This window comes from Neovison vison, chromosome 1 (assembly GCF_020171115.1).
Source record: "Neovison vison isolate M4711 chromosome 1, ASM_NN_V1, whole genome shotgun sequence".
Taxonomy (NCBI): Eukaryota; Metazoa; Chordata; class Mammalia; order Carnivora; family Mustelidae; genus Neogale; species Neogale vison.
This window is the reverse complement of record NC_058091.1, coordinates 2,006,214-2,018,289: the sequence shown is the minus strand read 5'-3', so window position 1 is coordinate 2,018,289 and position 12,076 is coordinate 2,006,214. Positions and strand designations below refer to the sequence as shown.

The window sequence follows — 12,076 nt, the reverse complement described above, 5'->3', positions numbered from 1 at the left end:
CATGCTCTACCTCCTGTCTCTAGTAATTATTAATCTTGAAACCACAAGTTTGTACCTTTTGACCTCCTTCTTCCATTTTCCCATCATCCTCTGTCTCTGGTAACCCTAAGTTCCATTTTTTTCCCTATGAGTTTGGTTTTTAAGTTTTTAAATTTATTTTTTAAGATTCTGCATGTATGAGAGATCATACAGTATGTGTCTTCCTTTGTCTTATTTCACTAACCATAATGCCTTCGGAGTCCACGGTATTGTTAGAAGTGGTACAAGTTCCATGTTTTTTACAGCTGAAAAATGTTCCATTGTATCTCCCTACACGGATTACCTGTCCATTCATTCATTGACGGCCACTTAGGTAGTTTCCACGTCTTGGCTGTTGTAAGGAATGCTGCTGTGAACATGGGGGTGCCGTGTATTTTTGAGTTGGTGTTTTCGTTTTCTTTGGATACACACCCAGAAGTGAGGTTGCTAGATCATACTGTAGTTCTATTTTTAACTTTTTGAGGAACCAGCATGCAGTGTTTCACAGTGGCTGCACAGATTTACATTCCTACCAATAGCGCGTAGGGATCCTTCTCTTGACATACTTGCCAGCTTTCCTTATCTCTTGTCTTTTTCGATGGTGACCATTCTAACAGGTGTAAGGTGATATCTCATGATGATTTGAGATATTGTTCATTTTTTCATGTACCTGTTGGCTTTTGGTGTATCTTCTTTGGAGAAATGGCTATTCAGGGACTTTGCCCATTTTAAAATTTTTTTGTTTTTGCTTTGTTTGTTTTTGCTATTGATTCATATGCCTTCTTTGTATATATTGGATATTAATCCCTTATCAGATTATGGTTTGCAAATATTTTTCCCCTTCTGTAGGTTCTCTTTTCAGGTTGTTGATTTTTTTTTTTTTTTCTGTACAGAGCTTTTTAGTTTGATGTGGTCCTGCTCATTGACTTTTGATTTTGTTGCTTGTGGTATAGGCGTCACACCCAGACATCACCGCCAAGACTCATGTCCAGCAGCTTTATTGCTGTGTTTTCTTCGAGGAGTTTCATGGTGGCAGGTCTTATATTTAAGTCTTTAATCGATTTTGAGTTCATTTTTGTGTGTAGAATATATATGGGCCCAGTTTCATTCTTTTACATGTGAATATCCAAGTATCCTAGCACTGTATATTGAGAAGACTGTCTTCTCTCCGTTGAGTATTCTTGGCTCCCTTATCAAACATTAACTTTATAATGCTTGGGTTCCATTGGTCCATTCTGGATCTTGCGCTGGTACCATACTCTTCTGATGACTACTGTTTTACGGTATAGCATGAAATGAGGAAGTGTGATGCTTTTTGCTTCATTCTTAGGATTTCTTTGGCTTTTGGGCGTCTTTTGTGGTTCCATATACATTTTAAGAGTTTTTTTCCTATTTCTGTAAAAAATGCCTTTGGAATCTTGACAGGGATTGCCTTAAATCTATACACAGCTTATAGTAGTACTGAAATTTATACAATATTAGTTCTTCCAATCCATGAACATGGGACACTTTTCCATTTAATTGTGTCTTCTTTGATGTCTTTCATCAATGTCTTGTAGTTTTCAAAGTACAGATCTTTCACCTCCTTAAACTTATTCCTAAACATTTTATTGTTTTTGATGGTATTGTAAGTGGGATCAATTTCAATTATTTCCTTCTCTGAGAACTTGTTGGTGTATAGAAATGCCACTTGTTTTCATATATTGATCTTGTATCCTGAAACTTCACTGAATTCATTGATCAGACCTAATGATTTCTTGGTTGAACCTTTAGGATTTTCTGGATATAAGATAATGCCATTTGAAAATAGAGAAAATTTTACTTCTTCCTTTTTAATTCTGACCTTTTATTTCTTTTTCTTGCCTGATTGCTTTGGCTAGGACTTCTAGTACATTGCTGAATGGAAGCAGTGAGGTGTGCACCATTCTCTTCTTCCTGGTCATGGAGAAAAATTTTCAACCTTTCACCACTGAGCATGATATTAGTTATGGGCTCGTCATATATGGCCTTTATTATGTTGAGATATGTATTTTCTATGCCTAATTTGTTAAGAGCTTTTATTGAGAATAAATGTTGAATTTTGTCAGATGCTTCTTCTGCTTCTATTGAAATGATTATGATTCTTTTCTTTCATTCTATTAATGTGATGTATCATAATGATTCATTTATATATGTCAAACTCTCCATCCTCATATTCCAAATGGTAAATCCTATTCGTTCATGGTGAATGGTCCTTTTAATGTACGGCTAAATTTGGTTTGTTAGTATTTTGTGGAAAATTTTTGCATTGATCGATTCATCAGGGATATTGGCCTGTACTTTTTCGTTTGTTTGTTTTGTTTGTTCATTTGGTAGCGTTCTTTTTTGAATTTGGTATCAAGATAATGCTGACCTCATAAAATGGGTTTGGGAATGGCCCCCCTCCTTGACTTTTCAGAAGACCTTGGGAAGAATTTGTATTAATTCTTCTTTGAATTTTGGTAAAATTCACTGATAAAGCCATCTGGTCTTGGGCTTTTCTGTATGGGGAGTTTTTTTTTTTTTATTATTGAGCCAGTCCCCTTACTAGAATTTGTCTGTTCATACTTTTTAATTTCTTCCATATTCAGTCTTAGTAATTTATAGATTTCTAAAAACTTTTCCATTTTTATTAGGTTTTCCAGTTTGTGGACATATAGTTGCTTTTCACAGCCTCTTATGACCCTTTGAATTTCTGTAGTATCCATTGTAATGTCTACTTTTCCATTTATAATTTAGTTGATCTGCATCCTTTTTCTTTTTAATTTGGTTAGATAAGGGTTTATAAATTTTATCATTTCAAAGAACCAAGTCTTACTTTGGTTAATCGTTTCTACTGTTTTTTCTATTCTCTTTTCCTTTATTTCTGCTCTAATTTTTATTATTTCCTTTCTTCTAACTTTGTGTGCAGTTTGTGCCTTAAAGCATAAAATTTGGTTACTTATTTGGGATCTTTCTTGCTTCTTAATATAGGCATTTATTGCAATGAACTTCCCTCTTAGAATTGTTTTTCCCACACCCCACAAGTTCTGATATGCTGTGTTTCCAATTTTGTTTGTCTCAAAAAACGTTTGTGTTTTCCCTTTAATTTCTTCTTTGATCCATTGATTGTACAATTTTCATGTGTTCATAAATTTCCCAGTTTTCCTTTTGTTATTGTTTTCTGGGTTCATAACATTGTAGTCAGAGAAGATACTTGATATAATTTCAAGTCTTTAGAATTTGCTAAGAGTTCTTTTATGGTCTAACTTATAATTTATCCTAGAAAATGATCCATGGGCACCTGAGAAGAATGTATTCTGTTGTTGGATAGAATGCTCTGCACCTATTAGGACCATTTGGTCTATAATGTTGTTCAAATCCATTGTTCCCATATTGATTCTCTGCATGATCTCTCCATTGTTGAGAATAGTGTATTGAAGTCCCCCACTATTATTGTATTCCTGTTGATTTCTTCTTTTAGCTCTGTTAGTTTTTATTCTATGTATTTAGGCACTCTAACATTGAGTGCAGAAATTATTCCAATTGTTGTATCTTTTTTTTTTAATGTACTGGCCCTTTTATCACCATTTAATAATCTTCTTTGTCTCTTTTATTTTTTTTTTTACCATTTTTAGTTTAAAGTCTGATTTGTCCAGTGTAGGTGTAGTCACCCCTCTTTTTGTTGTTGCTGTTTGAAACATGTTTGTTTGCTTGAAACATGATTTTCCATCCCTTCACTGTCTATGTGTGTCTTTAAGGCTAAAGTGAATCTCTTCTAGATGATATATTGTTAGATCTTCTGTTGTTTTTTATAATCCACCCAGCCATTCTATGTCTTTTAATTGGATAATTCAATCCCTTTATGTTTAAAGTAATTACTGATAAGTAAGAATTTACTATTGCCATTTTTTTGTTGTTTTCTGGTTGTTTTATAGATTGGTTGTTCTTTCTTATCCTGCTGTCTTTTTCATGTATTTTCATGTCTTTTGGCATCAGTCTGCTTTGACTTCTTTATCATGTTCTTTTGTACAGCTACTATAGGATTTACCCCTGTGGTCATCATAAGCTGACATAAAATATTTTAAATTGGAAACATCTTATTTTAAACTGAAAATAACTCAACTCCAATAAAATTAATAAACTTTACACTTTTACTTCTCCTCCCCTTCACATTTTAGCTTATTACTATTGTAATTTACATTTTTATATTGTATAATTAATAAAAGACTATTGTAGTTATAGTTATTTTTAATACTTCATTTTTATTACTTTTAAACTATAGTTGCAAGTGAATTATGCACACTATTACCATATTGCAGAATCTAACCATGGCTATATATTTACCATTGCCAGTGAGGTTTGATTGATGTTAATTGATGTTAATAAACATTCCTTTCCTTCACTCAGAGAATCCCTTTAACATTTCTCGTAAGGCAGGTCTAGTGGTAATGAACTCCTTTTGCTTTTGTTTGTTTACTGAAGTTTTTATTCCTCCTTCGTTTCTAAAGGATGGCTTCACTGGGTGTAGAATTCTTGGTTGACAGTTATTTCAATATTTTGTGTATGTCATTCCATTTTCTCCTGGCCAGAAAAGTTTCTGTTGAGAAATCCATTTCCAGTCTCATGGGATTTCCTTTGTATGTTATTTCTATCTTTTCTTTTGCTGCTCTTAAAGCTACTATTATTATTATCTTTGACTGTTGATAACTTAGTTACAGTGTGTCTCAGTATAGCCCTAATTGGGTTCAACATATTTGGGGTCCTTTGGACCTCATGGATCTGGATGTCCTTTTCTCTCCCTAGGTGTGGGAAGTTCTCAGACAGTATTACTTTAAATATGCTTTCTGTTCCATTATCTTTCTCTTGTCCTTTTTTAACTTCCATAATGTGAATAGTTTCTTTTCATTGTGTTCTGTAATTCCCATAGTCTTTCTTCACTCTTTCATTCTTTTTTCTTTTTGCTCCTCTGACTGAATTATTTCTAACATCCTGTCTTCCAAGTTACTGATTCCTTATTCTCCATGGTTGATTCTACTTTTAAAACATGCTACTGAATTCATCAGTTCAGTTATTGTATTTCTGTGACTCCTGGATTTCATTTGTTCGCTTGTTTTGATGGTTGCTATTCCTTGTTGAACTTATTATGTTCATGCATTGTTTTCACAATTTTGTTTAGTTGTCTGGTTTTTTTTTTAATTTTTAAAAAAGATTTCATTTATTTGAGAGAGAGACAGAGAGAGAGAGCATGTGAGGGGAGAAGGTCAGAGGGAGAAGCAGACTCCCTGTGGAGCTGGAAGCCCAATTCGGGATTCAATCTGGGACTCTGGGATAATGACCTGAGAGGCTTAACCAACCAAGCCACCCAGGTGCCCTGTTGTCTGTTTTCGTATGTACCACTCAACTTCCTGAAGAGGATTGTTCTCAGTTCTCTATCTGACAGTGCATAGATCTTCATTTCTTCAGGGTCAGTTATTGGAGCTTTATTAGTTGCCTTTGGTAGTGTCATATGCACCTGGTTTTTTATGACCCTTTGTTCACTTCATTGGTATCTGTGCGTCTCCTCTTCTACATGTTACAGTTTGGCTTTGGCATGACAGCTCTTCACCAGTCAGCTCCGTTTGGGTTTCTGTGTGTGTCTGATGGTCATGTCCTTGGGCAGATGGGCCCTGATATTATGGTCTATTTTTGGCAAGGCATCTTTTCTAGCACTGTGGTTGGGAATTGGAATTGTGCCATTGGCTGAGAACAGTTGAATAGGACTGCTGGTTTGGTTCCCTCCCCAGGTGAGGATGTAGGATGGGCTCCACAGCTGGAGCCATTGGCTGGATTTGCTGGTCAGGTTTACTAGATGGTCAGGACTGGCTACTACATTCAGTGCTACATAGGACTATGAATTAGTTTCCCTGCCTTGGCAAGACAGCATTACCAGAGCCTGTATAGCTCATGGTTGGGGGCCTGAAATAAGCCGAAGTCCCTGGTCAGGGGAGGCCCCTGCTTTTGCTCTGCAGAGGGGGAAGTCAGTCTGGGCTCTGTTCAGGTGTCCCTGTATGTAGCACTACTGCATGGGCTATGCAGCTTCCCATGTGCTTCGATTAGGTTGTTTACAGGCTGAGGGCTATATTCAGTGATGATCTGGGCTGTGAGTTAGATGGACAGGGACGGCCAGGAACAGCAGGGGAAGCGGCTCTAAAGCTGGTAAAGTTCTTTTTTTCTCGTCTTAACTCAGGCCAACCCACACCCCAAGTTCCCTGGAAGAACAGGGCCACTAGCTTTTCTCTGCAAACTGTCAGCTGTGCCTGCCCTTCTCTCCACTCTAGCATTGCTGGGTCACACAGCTGCCAGGAGCAGTCACCAAGCCCTCTGGGCAGCTGGGGCTAGAAGACACTCTGCACCCCAGGTGAGGCTATGTCTCAGCCCCTGTGCCTGGAAAGGAGGGGGAAAAGCTCCTCTCAATTTCCCAAGCAAGCTCTCCAGCTGGGAGGGGCCGGGAGCGCCCCTGGGACTTGGGCATGTGCTCATCTCCCTGCTTGTGTGAAGCAGAAGAGGCGTCCCTGCTTGGTACTGGCATCGCTCTGGGTGACATCGGCTCAGCCCGCCCGGCTCTTGGCTGGAACATGCCAGGCCGCACAGCTTCCGGGATTCGCTGCCAGCCCTTCTGCTCAAACGGGGCTGGAAGCCCTCTCCACAGGGCTGTGGCTCAGCACCTTGCCTGGGCGTGGGCAAGCTGGGCTCTAGGGCCAGCAGAACTCCTTGTCTGAGGAGCCAAGTCAGGCAGGTCTGCGGCCCACTAAGTTCCCCAGTCAGACTGGACCCCGGGCCTGGTTTTGCTGGTGAACAAAACCTCTTGTGGGGATCACTACTTGAGCACTGCAGATATGAACTTGGTCAGCCGAAGTCCCAGGGCTGCTGTGGCAAGCCCCTCCCCCACTTCTCCCTCAAAGTCACGGTCCCAGTGGCCAAGCCCTGCACTTTTCCCCCATAATCCCCACCATGTGAAAGCAGATTCGGGTATCCCACAAAAGGACCCACAATGCTGGGGAGCCTCGTTGTTGCCCCAGGTTCCCTTTTCCCAGTGGATGAACCAGAGGCTCGGGGAGACCTCTCGGCGTGGGGCTTTGCAGGCCTGGGGGAGGGGCAGTGTGGTGCCGTGTGGCCGTGTGGCCATGTGGCCGTGTGGTGGCTTCCCTTCCCCGGCACACGCGATCCGTCCTGGTCTCTGAGGTGCGGCTGGTGCTTCAGCCTCACGCCGGTGTTCTAGAATCCTCTCAGGGTGTTCTTTCTCTACCAGGTATTGGCTGTGGTTCTTGCGAGAGGGAGCAAAGTCCGGGACAACCTCTGTTCCACCCTAGTGATGGAACTCTCCCAAACTATGTCTTAGGAGATGTCCCCTGGGGCCGTGCCTGAGCTGTTCCTGTGACGAGGACAAGCTGATTCAGCTGATGCCACAATACTTCCCTCATAATCAGACGGCCCCGGCCTCCGCTAATTTATACATTCCTGCAGCTACGTGGTTGGGACGGGGACGAGAGTGGGGAATTCCAGAAACCCAAAAGCTGTTCTGACCGGTCAGCCAGTGTCAGCATTAGCAGCCCATAACGGGTGCTGTGGACCCCGCGCCGGAGAGCGCCTCGGACGGCTGAAGACTTAGGTGTAAACAGCTCAAAACACCGACTTCATTCCCTACAATTCACACGCACACCTCTTCACCGGGAGGAAGAAAAATGGTTTGTGGATCTTCTTGAACCCTCATGATCCCTTACTGGGTATTCAGTGAAAGTCCCCGTCTGGCACCCGGCTGAGAACGAAGGTTCTAGAAACTCTCGGGGTTTGAGGGCAGTGGATTTTACCAGCCACTAGATGTCACCGCTTTGCCGACACTGAGCTCACCGACCCCTCAGGGGTGTGAGTCCCGCAGGACCTCATTTCCCGTCCGTGATCTCCTGCGGAGAAGCTCTCCGCTCCTAGAAGACTCATCAGCGATTTGCTCTTTTGAAGAAGTTACTTATATAAGCAAATTATCATCAATTTTCTTGACATTTAGACCTGATACGTTTGTTAGTAAAAGCACCGAACAAATTCAAATTTGTCCTAATCATTAGTTATACTTTCTCCTATCAAAGACGAACAAAGCATTTGTAAGAAAGGGAGCGAACTATTGCTTACGTTTGGAATTCTTACACTTTGGAAATAAATGTATTTGGAAATAAATGTACTTTTTTTTCTTTTTTAAAGTAAGATCAATTTATACCCTCCCCACTCTGGCCTCAGAAAACATTCGGTTCGTCTCCGAGCAAGTCTTCAAAGCCGCCGAAGGCAGGCTGGACGGCTGGCCGGCGGGAGAGGGTGGGGGCTGTGAGGACCCAGCTGGCCGCAGCCTCCTGGGGGCCGGGGGGGGGGGTCCTTCCAGATCCCGTCCTCCCCACAGAGAAGGCCCATTCAGCTCCTTCCCATCCTTATCCAAGAGAGCAGAGTCTTCCCACCCCCTGGGTCCCTCATGCGTGTCCAGCTGGGCCACCGGAGGCGCCCGCCTACAGCCCACATCCTCAGCAGGGCTTTAGGAGTCCCGCCCTCCCGCCCCCAGCCACTGCCTCAGCAAAGGCCACACCCCCTCATTTTGTCCCAGAGACAGAGCTGGGCAGGCTTCGCTGAGCCCTTGGGTGCCCTTCATGTGCCCAGCCTATGTGGCGACATGAAGGAATCGGAGAGGGGGCAGTCCTCACGCCTTACGCGCATATGTGGGGGCACGACAGATGTTCCCTGTCTAACACACACGCGTGCTCACACACTCCTTTGTTTTTCCAAGTGCACAGTCCCTCGCCCTCCGGTGGCTTGCACAGCCCAGCCGCCTTCCACTGCAGTCAGGCTACTTGTTCGGGCCTGCCCTGGGCCAGAGACGGCTCTGGGTGCTGAGGCCACTGCCCCGATGGTCAGCAAGAGCCCCTGTTCCCACCGAGGTTTCCCACCACTGAAGGAGACACAGAGTAAACCACGAAGCAGGTCGAGAAATCACACCAGTGCAGGTGGGGTACACACTGCCACGTCACCCGAAGCCAGCAGGTGACGTGATAGACCAGACGGGAGGGGGAGCCCGTTGGCCGGCGCCCCACACCTCCACGACAGTGACAGAGCCCGCCACTCGGGCAGCGACCCAGCTCCCGTGTGCTCAGCCCGGCCAGTCTGTGCCCCACAGACAGGGAACGTTTCAGCCCCGCATCTTATGAGCCCAGCAGACCAAAGCCTGTGTCCTTCTGCTTGAACAGGTCCCACTGAGCCCTGGGAGCGGCTGAGAAAGCGGGACCTGCCATAGGGACAGCCAAGCACCAAACGCACACTTGCCCACGTTCCTCCGATGAGGGCAAAGCGGTGATGACGCCGGAATGTTCTGGGTAGTTCTCAGTCCATTATCCGGTCTACAGAGGCAGAGCAGCAGGGCTGTAAGTGACCTTGGTGAACCTCCAAAGACAACTGTGGGCCTTTGATCCCACGACACACAGACACCCATGAAGTCTGCGTGACGTCCGCCCGGACCGAAAGCAGCGAGGGCTTTACCTGGTTCTGCGCCTCCTGCGTTCCCGTCGTTACCGTGGCACGTGTCCTTCCAGGTCTCGGAGGACGCCGACACTTTCCTGCTTGGCTTTTGGTGGCGAGGAGAAGGACCGAGTTCTCAGAGCCTTGGGAAATCCTCCTTCGCTTCGGCAAGTGGTACGACCTGTTTGCAGATTACCAGCCCTGGGCGGCTGCTCATCTGGGAGCTCCTTGACTCTCTCTGCGAGAGGTTTGCCGGCCAGATGTGGAGAGGCGGCCGGGGAGAGAGCCTGGTGTGGCTGACATTTTAGAAACGCTGCTACTGAGGTCTTACTTTTTGCACCAAAACGGCAGAAGCTCATCTTAATTAAAAAAAAAAAAAAATCATCTTGTAGAATTTAAGAAACAAAACAGATCAACAAATCAAGAAAAAAAGAAACAAATTTTAAAAGCAGACTCTTAACTGAGAACACACTGGTCACTGTGGGGGAGGGGCGTGGGAGGGGTGGGAAGGAACGGGGACTCGGGGTGCCCACGTAGGGACGGGCCCTGGGTGGCCTGCAGAGTGTTCGCTCGCTCTGTTGTACATCAGAAACTGACAACAATAATTGTGTGTCAATTATACTTAATAAAAACATGAAGAAGTGAAAAAAAAACAAAAATCATGCACATACGGGCATATGTGAACACAAGTACACACGTGCACACACAAGTACACGCCCACGTGCACACGCGCACACACAGGGAGTCCACAGGCAGCCTGACAGCAAGCCCTTCCCTGGACGATGAAGTGGAAGTCGGGGCATCTGTCCTCTCTTTGATGCACCTGTATTCTAGTCCCCTGGTTTTAGAAAAAGCATTTAATTCTATAAACAGTAATGGTTTTTAAAGGAAAATGGATTTATCTAAAGAACCTTGTTAGGAAGAACTCGGAGCATTAAACTAAACTCCTCATTACTTTTAGGCCCCGTGTTAACCATTAACCTGTTGCCCTCTTACTTCTCTTGAACGTTCCTGGCCCCCCTGCGCCCAGAGCCAGGGGTTTGCGAAGCGAATGCAAACAGGCCCCCGGTGTCTGCCTCCTGCGCTCGGCTTCCCGCGCCCCCGGGGGAGCCTCACACTCTCTCCCGCCCCGGCCCGCGGCCACCCCGCAGGCCATCCTTTGCAATGGGGTTAGTGTTCCTGGAAGCAGGGCCACTGGGGTCGCTCAGCCTGGGGCTGGCTCCATGCGAGGCCAGCAGCTCCTTGAGGCCCGGCCTGTCTGTGCCAAGCTGGAAAGAAGCGAGACGTGCGGTTGGGCCCCCGGAAGCAGCCCGGAGGCCAGCGGTGCAGGGGTCTCCCCACGTTCTGCTCCCGTTCCCCGAGTCCTGCTCCACACAGGCCGCAGAGACACATGCCTCCTCCCCCAGCCCAAGACCCAGGCGGGGGCCGGCCCACAGCCCCGGCTGGCACGACTGGACGGTGTTCAATGCCCCCGAGGGCCCTCCACTCCCCGGCTGGGAGGGGACCACGTACCCCTGGTGCTGTTCAGTCAAGAAGGACCTCCTGGCCCTTTGTGATGGGGACGGGCTGCGGGACCCAGGGCTGTCACCGGGTGGGGAAGTGCGCTTTGGCTCCTGGGTCGGGGGGAGGGAAATCAGGCTGATGATGTGTTTTGAGAACCAGGAGGGATTGTGACTCATAGGTAAGTAAGGTTCTATGCTCACAGCTCTCGCCTGTGGGGCAGCTCGGCCCTTGTGGGCCTGGGTTCGGCCAGGGGGGCCACGCGCCCGCGTTCCCAAGGCAGGATGCCCAGCGGCTGGAAGCCAAGAACCTCCGCGCCGAGCTGCCTCCAGGTGTCCCGGGCGCAGGCAGTGCACCCGCCGAGGCAGCTCGACTAAACCCGGCCGCCGTCTGCCCCTGGACTCGGGACTGGGTTTTCCTGGGGAAACGGGGTGTGTGTGAAGGTTCTCCAAGCAAAACCGTGGGGTTTTTGGAGTAATCCCCAGTATCCTGGTTCTTTAAACACCGTGAGGTTAACTGGTGTCATGGTGTTTCCCGGCATTCCTGTGGCCGTGGCTCGAGTTCTGTTCTGTGAGGTGAGAGCCCCGATGCACCAACCAGCTCGTCCTCGCCGCGTCCGCGCTGTGCCCGAGCCGCGTGTTCGAGTCCTGCTCAGCGGCTCTCCGCGGTGGTGCCCCTGGCCCGTGCCGTCCGCCGCGAGGAGGAGCCTCGGGTCCTCAGGCTCTGCAGAAGAAAATGGGCTTACAGTTCAGAAATGACCCGCTGAAAAGCCTTCCCCTGCTGCCCTCAAGGTGGTCGGTGTTTGAAAATGTCCGGACAGGTCCCCGCAGCCTCCCCTCCGCTCTAGAGCCTGCCGCGCGGTGCTCTGCAGGGCAGGCTGGCCGGGTGGGGAGCGCCCCGCAGGTCTGGCCATCCGCAGCCGGGTGTCTGGGGCTCTGACTGGCATGTGGTCCTGTGCTTGCCCTCGGTGTGCAGTATTTTGGGATTTAGAACATAGACTCCGCCAGAGTAAGAGAACGTGTGCCTTGTG

At 46.6% G+C, this 12,076-nt stretch overlaps 1 protein-coding gene across 1 annotated transcript in view; it reads right to left on the bottom strand.

Moving 5' to 3' along the window:
* The window catches only part of UNC93A (unc-93 homolog A), a 31,476-nt gene extending 21,518 nt beyond the window's left edge, over nucleotides 1-9,958 (bottom strand). Inside the window, exon 1 of the mRNA XM_044242407.1 lies at nucleotides 9,568-9,958. The gene's annotated coding sequence lies outside the window, so the exon portion shown is untranslated. The remainder of the gene's footprint in view (nucleotides 1-9,567) is intronic.
* Nucleotides 9,959-12,076: the final 2,118 nt, after the last annotated feature.